The following is a 12,862-nucleotide window of genomic DNA, read 5'->3' on the forward strand; positions in this document are numbered from 1 at the left end:
GGGGCGCAAACACAGTTTTGTGCTAAGCTTTTATCCGAGGTGCATCACTTTTTCATCAAAGGCTTTTTTTCCTCTCTCAACAATGATAATAAAGCCCTAGTGTGTATTATATAGCGACCCCTGTTGGTGTAAATCACGGTTCACGGCTCTCTTAATGGTGGGGTTTGTAGTTTGAGGTGTCCTTAAAAAGTTTCAAATTAAATAATTTCTCTTTTAAATGCGTGCTAACAATCCTTGACTGAGTTCAAAGAGCCTTTACATACCCTAAATCCCGGACTATAGAGTGCACCTGATTATAAGCCGCACCCACCACATTTTAGGAGGAAAACTGATTTTGTGCTTACAAAAGCCACACCTAAGCCGCATGCGCCCACATTAAAACATGTAACACAATCACAAAATTAGCCCAAAACCAGCTTTGAGTCCCGCGATTGTAACTGGATATAAAGTACTTAGTCCAAAAACCACAGCCGGCAGAATGAACAGAAAATGATACCGGTACTTAAGGTTTGATACAGACCTGCAGAGTCCGGGTACCCGTTAAAACTAATCCAAGGAAGAAAAGGTCTATATTTCAGAAGGTAAGGGTGGGAAAAATATATATCCACTATTGTCCGCCGCGACAACAGGTCTCACTCACCTTTACCCCACTTCCCGTCAGCCCGCGTTTGCTCCGCTCCTCTTTTTTAATTCGCAAAACATATCAGAATAAGTGTCTCAAATAAATACTTTACAAAAATATACAGGTGCAAATACATATTATACATCGGTTACACATATCTACAAAGAAAGACGGTACACCAAGAGAGTTTTCAAAGCTTTAATTATAATATTATAACTTTCATCCCAAACCGTGCCTGTGAAGGGTAGCAAAACGCTACTAACAACACGCTCGCAACACAGTAAATGGCTCTGTTAAAAAAAAACATACCGTACTTGTAGAAACCAAGGTAAACCGTCTTCATCTTCCTCCTTACGACTGACGTCATCGAAGTAGTCTTCCCCAGTATGGGAAAGAGACTTTGTCATATAGACGTCGTCCCAGGCTCCCTTATTTAAAAACACGCTAGCAACACGCTTGCAAAGTGAAGTTTACGTGCAGTAGCTCTGTCTCCTTCTTTTTCGGACTGCTCATTTGCTTTTAGCTTGACAGCTACGTCAAGTGCCTTTCTTTTTGCAATTTGCATGATGAGGATATGTCTACGCTATTTCAATTTGTGCACAAGCTAAGAAGTTGCAGTCTTCCTCGGCGCATATATTCCACCGGTCTAAATCTTACCTTTTGTACTCGAGCGCCGCTGGCGGCTGTTAGAAAAATTACATAAATTGGCCGCATCACTGAATAAGCCGCAGGGTTGAAGGTTTGGGAAAAAAGTAGCGGCTTATAGTCCGGAATTTACAGTATTTGTTTTTCACCTCGCATATCTGCTTTTATCTGACTTTTATCATCAGCGCATTAGACTAGAGCAGGGGTTAGCAACCTATGGCACGTGTGGGGTTAACCAGTGGCACGCGAGTGCACGGCAAAATGATAATGATTTTTTTTTTTCATGCACATTTTTAGGTGAAATTCAGATAATTTCAGTTGCGTGCTGTGTTATTTAGAGGCTTTACGGTCGCGCCCCTCCTCTGCTCCATGTGTGAGCGTGTCTGCGCCGCGCCCGCAGAGGAGGAAAGATCTGTGTTTAAACCAACCCACAGAAACACCGGCACGCGATAAATGAACGAATCACAACAGCTCCTCCAGTGAAAAAATCTCGTTCTTTTCAGCCAGCGTGGACAGATGACTGAGGCTTTGTGCAAAAAAAATGACCATGCTGTTTGTGCATTATGCCTCGAGAGCGTTGCACCTCGCACGTCAAGTGTTAAGCGTCATTACGAGACGAAACATAAACATAAATTCACAAACGCCTCCACTGAAGCAAGCTATCACATTGCTCACTACATGGCAGAGCATGGAAAACCATTTACTGATGGCGAATATATTAAAGGTCTGTGTGTGTTTCAAGTTTTGATAGTTTCTAAAATAAGATTTTATTGATGAATGGTATGGTAGCTGTCCATATCACTTGATTTTGATTGTAGTTCACTATTGAAGAATAGCTGAAGTCATGGATGTCTACAGGCCTTTCCACATGTTGCTCACAGTCACGGACGTTTAAAAGTGGCACTCCACACCGAGAAGGTTGCTGACCCCTGGACTAGAGGAAAGGAGGCGGGAGGATGGGGAAGGGATTTTACGCGCGTGCTCTACGTTTTCTTTTATTCTAGGATGAAAATGGCAAAAGTAAGAGGAATGTTTCAATTACGGCTGAAATGCCAAACCGAAAAAAGAAGGCTAGGTTCACCCTGCAATTCCGATTTTTGGCTGAAATCCGATGTTTTTGTGCGATCGTTCACATTTTCAACTAAATGAGAAGGGTCCCGCATGCACAAAACAGGACACATGACGTCACATGCATTGTGCTCGGTGTTTACGGAAGTACTCATGGATGTCAACAGCGGAGCGTTGTTCCCTCCAAATAATTATTGCATCCGAAACCTCGCTTTTCCCCGTTGAATGCTCTCCGTGTGGTTTGATTTGAATGGAAATATTTTTAAACACCATTAGAGGATACAATCAATGAGCGCCACTGCTTGTTTACAGCATTGATGTTAAGCAACATGTTGTGAATTCAGTTGAATGCGATGTTGGCTGTTTTGTGAGTTACAAAATAAACAAGTGTTTTTCTTCCATGAATGTGTGAATTCATGACACTCCGGGTTTTGGTCCGCCGTGGTTGTTGATTTGTCCGCTTCCTCCAGCCTCATTTAACGCAGAGTAGTAAGGTCTGATGCATATCGAGATGATGTGCAGGTTGCATGAGTGCATCTCGACCGAATGATTTAGGACCACCACGTATGAAGTGGCCTGAGTGGTGTGCAAAAATCAGATATAGGCCGTTCATACGAACTTAAACAGATGGATACTGCAGCCTAAACTTAGCCTAACAGAGACACGTACGTGCACGGGTCATACAACCAGCTTGACATAGGCTGCAATGATGATTTCAGTCAGAAGACGGCGTCAGAAAGTAGAATATTTTAAAGTTTAAGCACCCCCTCAAGTGGTGTATCTTGGGCACGTGGCGACGCCCATCCCTCTCCAGGTCATTATTTTGGGGTAGGGGTTTGCTCCCCTGAATAGTACTCGTTTCAGTGGTTACTGGTGACAGGAGAAGCCTCCTGATTCAGCAGCATCATCTTCTGGCCGCCGTTGTTTTTCGCTAAACCTCAGCATTGACTAGCAGCTGCATGTGACGGTACCAATACCAGAATCTTCCACTTTTTCCTTCTCTAGCTACTCATATTAGCCTCTTGGCTGCAGACAGTGGTTCATTTCTAGCCGCTTATGTATCGTTAGCAGCTCTGCGTGAATAATGTTGGCTTCGTCTTTCAGTATCACTGACCTTCTCAGCTTGCAAATTAATGGACACAGCTGAATCCCAAGTCCCGAGACTCAGGGTTTTTCCCATTTTTTTCTACTGTTTCCCTCTACCAAATCATGAAATCCACCTGATTACTGGCTATGGCTCGCTGCTAGCCTTTAGGACATATGAGGGAAAAGTTACAGGACTTTGCTTGTCCTGGTATGCTAGCAATTGCTTTGTCTTTTAATGTAATTCACACTCCCCGATGTGGTCTCGACACTTGAAAAATTCTGGTTTGATCGTGCAATCTTTTATTGGCCTTTTTTGTAGCATCTCCTGCTAGCCGCCAAAGTCAGCTGCTTACACCAGCTCTGACCAACTCCAGCTATTTGCGGCCATTTTCTTTCTACGGAAACTTGAAGGACCATTTTGTGAAGGTAGCTTGTCCTGGTGTTGCTTTAAGCACTTAGCGGTGAATTGATGGACACAGCTGAATCCCAAGTCCCAAGACTCTGGGTTTTTCCCATTTTTTTCTACTGTTTCCCTCTCTAGCATATCATGTAAGCCACCTGGCTACGGGTTATGGCTCCCTGCTAGCCTTTAGGAAATAGGAGGACTTGGCTTGTCCTTTTGTCGTAACAATTGCTGATCTTTTCTTTCTTATGTGTTCGTCTTATTTGGCAGTAGGTCCTAGTCTTTTTTTTGCATGTAGCACACCTCTGGATAATCAAATCAGGGTCACGCTGTTAACTGTCGTGTTAAAATCAATAGCATATTTATAATGATGACATTTTTAGAAGTATTTTTTTAATTGTTAAATGCAACAAATCCTAATGAATCTGAAAAATTCCTGACGAACTCGATGAATCTAAAGATTTGAAAATGCTAACATTTGACTACTGCATTGTTTTGAGGACTAAGGTTTTTGAGTTTTTCCTTGCCCTGATGTAGGTTTTAAATCAGGGGGTGGTGGAATAATAGTCTGTAGTTTGCAATAAACTGTGTTCTGTGCAGCCCTTTGAGACTCTTTGTAATTAAGGGCTATACAAATAAACATGACTTTACTTTACTCTAACTAGGCATAGTAGCCACTTAGCTATGGCCCGCTGCTATTGTTATTGCTAGCCGCTATGTATAAATAAAGCTTGCTTCGTCCTTCAGAGTCATTAACCTTGAGTTCTGTGATTCAGGGACTGGACACATGACAAATTCTGGTTTATTCTTGCAATATTTTACTGGCCTTGTTTGTAGATTCTCCTGCTAACTATTGGGGATTAGCTTTAGCTTTTGTGTCTTGTTGCTGAGTGAAATTCATAAGAAATATGGAATCAGGCTTCCAAATTTTACTCTTACGTAGTATTCTATGCTTACGTAGTTTGGCTTTTCTTAAAACGCGCTTCAGTTTCATTCCAAGCTACAACGACCCCTAGTGGTGAATTGTTCTACATACATGCCAACATTTTGACATGAAAAAGCGGTAGATGTAGTAGCACATTCTATTTTTACTCGCAAAACACATTCGGTCTTCACAATATTAAAAAACAAACAACATGTACTTGTTGAAAACCAGAAGTGTCAAACTTTTACCAAAAAAGGAATTTAGTGCGATATTTAGGAGTGGTGTATTCACACACAAAGACTCACAGGTTCGAGAGCGTTCTCCGTTTGGGTCCCGGTGCTGTGGAATACTCTGCTTCCTGAGATTCGATCTCCAACCGCAGTGAAACTTTTAAAATCTAGGCTTAAAACACAGTTTTAAGCGCAGAGTTTTACCTTGCCCTCATGTAGGTTTTAGATCAGGGGATGGTGTAATAATAGTCTGTGGTTTGCAGTCATCAGTGGTCTGTGCAGCCCTTAGAGACTCCTTGTAAATAAGGGCGTCAGAAATAAACTTGACTTGACTTTAAGATAAAGCAGCCGTAGATTAAAATACTAGTCTTGAGTAAAAGAACCGGTAGTTGTAACCAGTGTTCCCTCTAAGCTGCGTGCGCAATTGCGCACTGCTCGCACATTCTCAGCGCACAAGAAAATCTAGCCAGCGCACAAAAATGAGGGCTCAAAATTACTAATTAAGAAGTGACTTAAGTCAAAGTTACAGTGCATGAAGGTAAAAATACACGGGTTCCCCTGACGTGGTGTCCTAAATGCGGTATTTTGAAGTGGAGTCGAAGTAGAATGAAGTTGAGTAAAGTTAGTAGTTTGTCCAGAACCGGCTTCTTCGGCTCGGCTCACTAAAAGGAACCGGCTCTTTCGGGTTCAAAACGGCTCTTCAGGTTGTTTTTGCTTCTTTAATCCCAACATGACCAAATATTATATAAAATTATGCACAAAATGACTTAAAGGAAGGGAGGAATAGAAGAAAAAAGAAAAAACTACCAAAATGAAAAAATAGTGAAAAGCTGAGAAAAAAAAGTAACAAAAGAAGAGAACATTTAGAAAAAAGCCAGAAAAAAAGAAAACAAAGAAATGTAGGAAAAAAAGTAAATAGAGAACAAAAAGAAAAAAGTCACCGCTCGGAAAAAATAAACACAATGAGATTTTTTTTAAAAGAATTTTTAAAAAAGTAGAAAAAACCACGGAAAAAAGAAGAAAAAGTTTGTGTTGCGTTCAAATAATTTCCAATGATATCAAGTGAATCTTGTTGCCAACATTGTACTTCCACTAAAAAATGTGATAAGGTACAGTTCTGTATCTTACAACCGACCTAATAACCCCCAAAAAATGTTAATATTATGCAACAAAATATGTCAGGAAATGGATATCTTGTGAAAGAATTGTAAGAACAAACGACGTTTGTAGGCCGTACAACCTTTGCAATAAATAGTACATGAGTCAATTCAATCAAAAGAGAAAAATTATTTTGCATTGCCGGAAACTCAAAACGCAAAATGTAACTTGATGTCAAGTTTTGGACATGTTTGATCATGATTTAGTTGCCACTCTTGGGATTGCTGTTGCTCACTGTTGTATCAAGCGTTGCTTACTGACTTTGTGTGAACGCTCAGACCCGTGGAAAATTACAGGGAACATTGGTCATAACGGAAGAAAAGCGGTAGTCCAACACATAAAGCAGTAGTGTCAATGAGCATGCTACTTCTCTTTGAATTTAGTTTTTTAGATAGCGTTACCTCGATTATTTAGATCGGTCAGTTGCTCAATATTTGGTTTCTGCATCAAGGTACTCAAAATCTTCCCGGGTTCCTTTAAAATCAGCAACTGTATTTGAAGAAGTTTCAAAAAGATAATTAGAATTCAAGAAGCAGTAGAACTCGACCTGTGATTTATGAATTAACCAATACACAAACAAAAAAATAAATCTTACCCTTTGGGGGATGAAAAATGACCCATTTAAAGTATAAATTATCATATTTTAGGATATGTTAAGTTGTTTCTGTAATAAAAACAGGAGAAACCCTTTGAATCAGAAAAGTATCTTGCGTAATGGTTCTCAACTGCTCTGACTCGAGGACCCACCATTCCACCCTAATGACAAGCTGCGACCCAAATCAAGACAATTCCACTTCTCAAATGTATTGAAGGAAAGGACAGGGTTGGGTAGGGTTACTTTAACTGGATTACTTTCAATTACTTTTGGATTACTCCAATGCCAAATATGCTAATAAAAGACAAAAGAGACTAAATATGAATAAAATGACTCAATTTTGTGCAGGCTTAGGGAGTAACGGAATACATGGAACGGCAAAAATGATGTTGGCAAGCTGTTTGGATTTATTTTCATTTTGTTTCTGTCGCATTTTATGTTAGTTTTGCCGGAGATCAAAGAGATCAAAGCCAGGAGAGAAAGCTTACCACGTGTTGTGAGTCATAATTTTATTCATATTTAGTTTCTTTTGCCTTTATTAGCATATTTGGTATTGGAGTAATCCAAAAGTAATTGAAAGTAATCCAGTTAAAGTAACCCTACCCAACACTGGGAAAGGATTAGTGTAGTTAAAAACAGAGGTAGTAGAATATATTCAACTTGTCGTTTATATTCAACGACTTCAGGTACTGTGAATACTCACATATAAACTCACATAGCATATAAGCGCCCCCTAAAACTGCTTTACAAATCGCCACATACTAAATGAAGTTGGGACACACGATATTAAACAATTGTGTACCTAAACAACGATAATTATTTCATTGTATTGATACTAAATATCAATATAGTGGTATAAAAGCTAAAAATATAACATTTTTAAACAAAGTCGTACTTCAATGGCAGACACTCATAGAATATTACCTTCTTGGACCTCCCCTTATCACTAAATTTCCTGAGACCCATCATCATGAGCTGAAAAAGGAAACGAAACAAACAAAATTACAATGAAATGAGATGTGGTCCCTCGCCAACACAAATGGGGTGCGTCGTTGACTGAACAAGAAGAAGATATTGAGCAGGGCATTATTGCCGTCGGCGGCATTAGCTCAGGAGGTAGAGCGCTTGTCTAGGGATCAAGAAATCGCAGGTTCAATTCCCGGCTCCTCCGTGTTACATGTCAAAGTGTCCTTGGGTAAGACACTGAACCCTTGATGCCCCCAATAAGCAGGTTGGCGCCTTGCATGGCTGCTATTGGTGTGTAAGTGTGTGAATGGGTAAGTGTGAAGCACATTGTAAAGTGCTATATAAAATGCAGATCATTTCATCTACTGTGTTATTGATCCCACACTGGGCAAGTCCGTCCTTGGGGATAGTTACGGACCATGATTGAAAATTTTCCCCAAGGGGTCAGTCATAAAATTAAAATTTGTGGGCCGCCAGTTATGTTGACTGCATTATAAAATACATTTGTACAATTTCCCATTTCCGACATGGCAACTGTACATAAAAAAAGGAAAGTTGAATGTGAGGGCCGCCACTTCAGTAAGCAGTGGAAATTGGAGTATTTTTCTTAACTGAAATCCAAAACAAACTTGATTTGCCAAGCAACTGTAGCTGTTTTCAAAGAATATAATATCAAGACTACAAAATACTAACTGGAAACAAACACTGTGAAAAGGTGAAGTAACTGGAAGCTGTTTTAAAGGCACAGTAGCGCTTTTATCATGAAATCCTGCTTATCATGAAATCCTGCAAGTCAATTGAAAATGCGACAAATGCGAGCTACGAGGTCGTGACAGTAAACCCAAGCACTGTAAACATTTCACGGAGAGTGAGTTTATTAAAGTCTGTTCAAAGAATTCCAGGGTGAATAGTCGGCCCCCATACATTTTCAGCCAACCAAATTTGGCCCACCAGTTGAGAAACACTGATTCAGCAGATAGTGGATCGTATAGCTCATTTTATGAAATATTTTCAACCAAGATAATAAGAAAAAGTACTTAAAAACGATTTCCCATCTGCCGAATGCATATTTTACAATACATCTTTAATTTATAATCGTTTAAATAGTAGCATGCTCGGCTGGCCGCGGGTATCGCCGCCCGATCGTTCAACGGCGCAGGTGTCGGGATCGGCTCGTGAATGAGACTCGAGGATGGCATCGGGCCCCCTTCACCCGAGCGACCATCTGGCCAGCAGATAGCCGCTGACGGCCTCCATCCGTCGCCGGGCCCTTCCCCTTCCGGGCCCCTGGCCAGCTGGAGCGACCGGGGCCGGCGGCTCGGGGGGGGGGGTCGGTTCCCTAAGTGGCTCGCTAAGTCGCGGCGTCTTTCGATGATTCGTGTTTACAGGATGCCAAGCGGCCGGAATGGTGACGTAATCCTCTAGTTGCAGGGGTGGGCAAGGAAAGAGGCTCCCGTCCGATACCTATAGTATAGTCCCAGCTATTTCATTGTAAACATTCCGTTTAGAAGCCTAAAAAAAGAAAAAATACTAGTAAAACACTGAAAAAAATACTAGTAAAATACTAACACAAAAGAAATAATGAAATACTAACAAAAAATACTAGTAAAATACTAAAAAACAAAATACTGGTAAAATACAAAAAAATAATAGTAAAATACTAAAAGAATATACTAGTAAAATATAAAAAGAAATACTAGTAAAATACAAACAAAAATTGTAGTAAAAAAACTACTAGTACCACTTATAGTAAAATACTGAAAAGTACTAGTAAAAGACTAAAAAATACTAACATCCCAAAAAAGGGAAATACTAACAAAAATACTAGTAAAATACTAAAAAAAAAATACTAGTAAAATACAAAAAAATACTAGTAAAATACTGAAAAAAAATACTAAAGAAATACTAGTAAAATACTAACAAAAGATACTAGTAAAGTACGAAAAAAACAAAATATTAGTAAAATACTAAAAAAGAAATACTAGTAAAATACAAAAAAATATAAACTAGTAAAATACAAAAATAAATACTAGTAAAATACGTAAATTTCGGACTATAGAGCGCACCTGATTATAAGCCGCACCCACCACATTTCGGGAGGAAAACCGATTTCGTACATACACAGGCCGCACCTGTATATTAGCCGCATGCGCCACATTGAAAAAACGCAATACAAACACTAAATTAACTCTTACCCGATACAGTACAAAAAACACGGCCGGCATAATGAACGGAAAATGATACCGGTACTTAACATTTAATGCAGATCTGCAGAGTCCGGGTGCCCGTTGAAAGTAATCCAAGGAAAAAAAGTATATTTCCAAAGGTAAGGGTGAGAAAAATATATATCTACTATTGTCGGCCGCGTCCACAAACACGTCTCACCTTTATTCTACTTCCCGTCAGCCCGCGTTTGCCCCGCCCCTTCTTTCTCATTTGCTCGTACAAAACATATCAGAATAAGTTTCTAAAATAAATACATTACAAAAATATACAGTTGCAAATACATATAATATATGATTACACATATTTACAAAGAAAGACGGTACACCAAGAGAGTTTTCAAAGCTTCAATAATAATATAACTTTCATCCCAAACCGTGCCTGTGAAGGGTAGCAAAACGCTACTAACAACACGCTCGCAACACAGTAATCAGCTCTGTTTAAAAAAAAACACACCGTACTTGAAATAAGCACAGTAAACAGTCCTCATCTTCCTCCTTATATCTGACGTCCTCAAAGACGTCTTACTTCAATATGGGAAAGAGACTATGTCATATTGACGCGGTCCCACGCTCCCTTATTTAAAAACACGCTAGCATCACGCTCACAATGTAAGTCCTATATCGGACTGTTCGACTGCGTTTAGCTTGAAAGTTGCGTCATGTGCCTTTTTTTTTTTTGCAATTTGCATAATGTGGATATGTCTACGCTAATTTAATTTGTGCACAAGCTAAGAAGTTGCAGATTAAATCTTCCCTTTTGTACTCGAGCGCCGCTGGCGGCCATTAGAAAAATTACATAAATTGGCCGCATCACTAGATAAGCCGCAGGATTGAAAGTTTGGAAAAAAGTAGCGGCTTATAGTCCAGAATTTGCGGTACTAACAAAAATGCAAGTAAAAAAAAAAAAAAATTTTGTAAAATACTAAAAAGAAATACTAGTAAAATATTTAAAAAATGCACGAGTAAAATACAAAAAGAAATACCAGTAAAATACTAACAAAAATGCTAGTAATATACTAAAAAAATACTACTAAAATACTAAAAATAAATACTAGTAAAATACTACAAATAAAATCTAGTAAAATTTAAAAAAAAAAGTAAAATACTGAAAAAAATACAAAAATAGAATAATTACAGAATTACGACAAAAATGAAAAGCAAATTTAGAGACTTAATGTATTATTTTGGTTTCATTCTGAAAAGAAAAACAAATCTACAAAAATATTACTACAGCTACACCAGGGGTCTCCAACCTTTTTCAAGCTGAGAGCTAGTCTCATCTCTCATCTCATTAGCTGCCTCGCTTAACCCTGAGAGCTAGTTTTTTTTATAAATTAGCACAAAGGGTACTCAGTTGATATTCGTTTCTAAAACAGTAACTTAGCTAACTGAAATGGTTTAAACAGGTAAAAATCTAGCTTGGTAGTTAGCTAGAACGGTAAACAGGTTAAAAAAAAAGGGAGCTAGATAGTTAGCTAAAAGAGTAAAAAGCATGGGGGTGGTAGCATCATGCTTTGGGGCTGTTTTTCTGCACATGCGACAGGACGAGTGCACTGCATTAAAGAGAGGATGACTGGGGCCGTGTATTATTCTGTATTGTGAACCTCCTTCCCTCAGTCAGAGCATAAAAGATGGGTCGAGGCTGGGTCTTCCAACATGGCAACGGCCCGGAGCACACAGCCAGGAAACCCAAGGAGTGGCTCCGTAAGGAGAATATCAAGGTTTTAGCATGTCCCAGCCAGTCTCCAGACCTGAACCCAATCGAAAATCTTGGAGGGAGCTCCAACTCCGTGTTTCTCAGCGACAGCCCAGAAACCTGACTGATCTTGAGAAGATCTGCGTGGAGGAGTGGACCAAGATCCTTCCTGCAGTGATTGCAAACCTGGTGAAAGACCACAGGAAACGTTTGACCTCTGTAATACCAAACAAAGGCTACTGTACCAAATATTAACATTCATTTTCTCAGATGTTTAAATACTTATTTGCAGCTACATTACACAAATAAATCGTTAGAAAAAAAAAACAATAAATAAATGTATATATATATATATATACATATATACACACAAAGATTTTTCCATGTATATTTATTCATAGATATAAAACCTGTTATAATTGTGTTATGATTTAATTAATTAATCAACAATTCCTATCAAGAACAGTCTTGTTTGCAAGCGGAACAATCACATTCCAGAAAAACTGCAAAAGTAGTACTCAATATTCCAGTTTACTCTCGGATACTGCCTAATCCACGTATCTGGAAAAATAGAACGGCATGCCTGTAACATGTTGACATTCAATTTTAATCCGCCTCTGTAATTAACTCCACCAAAATAGGCGCCGCAATTAAAAATAAGAGCGGGAAATCATCCCATCCCAAACGCTTCTTACGACACGCGTGCCAAGCGAACAATTAGCCTTTGGTGAGTACACAAAAGTGCCGTTATGCTAATTTACCCGCGTATCGTTTTTTTTTTCGCCAATCCTCGGCTTTCGCGCTCGCTTCCCGTTGAACTCCCGACCGCTCTTCGGATTAGCGGCGACGGAATCCGAGCGTTTGAAAATCCGACCTCCCCTTTTGACCGGACGCGTCAAACGTTGGACAGCTTCCGCTCTTTTTTAGTTTTTTCTAACAAACGCCAAAGGAATTTAAAGTGACGATGCATATTAGTTACCCCTAGAGGTTGGTATACCTTAGAATAGAGATGAAAAGGAAATGACCGGAGCAGCTGAATAGAGCGAAAAGCTGGAGTTGGTCAGAGCTGGTGTAATTGACTAACCGTAGCAGAGAAACTAAGGATGAAGCAAGAATTTTATACATGGAGCAGCAACTAATACCGATAAAGACTAGCAGCGAGCCATAGCCAACAAACAGGCGGCTTACATGAGTTGCTAGAGAAGGAAACAGTAGAAAAAAATAAAAAAGCCTGAATCATGGG

The sequence above is a fragment of the Urocampus carinirostris genome, chromosome 19, assembly GCF_059441175.1.
Source record: "Urocampus carinirostris isolate Australia breed hairy pipefish chromosome 19, RoL_Ucar_1.0, whole genome shotgun sequence".
In the NCBI taxonomy this organism is placed as follows: domain Eukaryota; kingdom Metazoa; phylum Chordata; class Actinopteri; order Syngnathiformes; family Syngnathidae; genus Urocampus; species Urocampus carinirostris.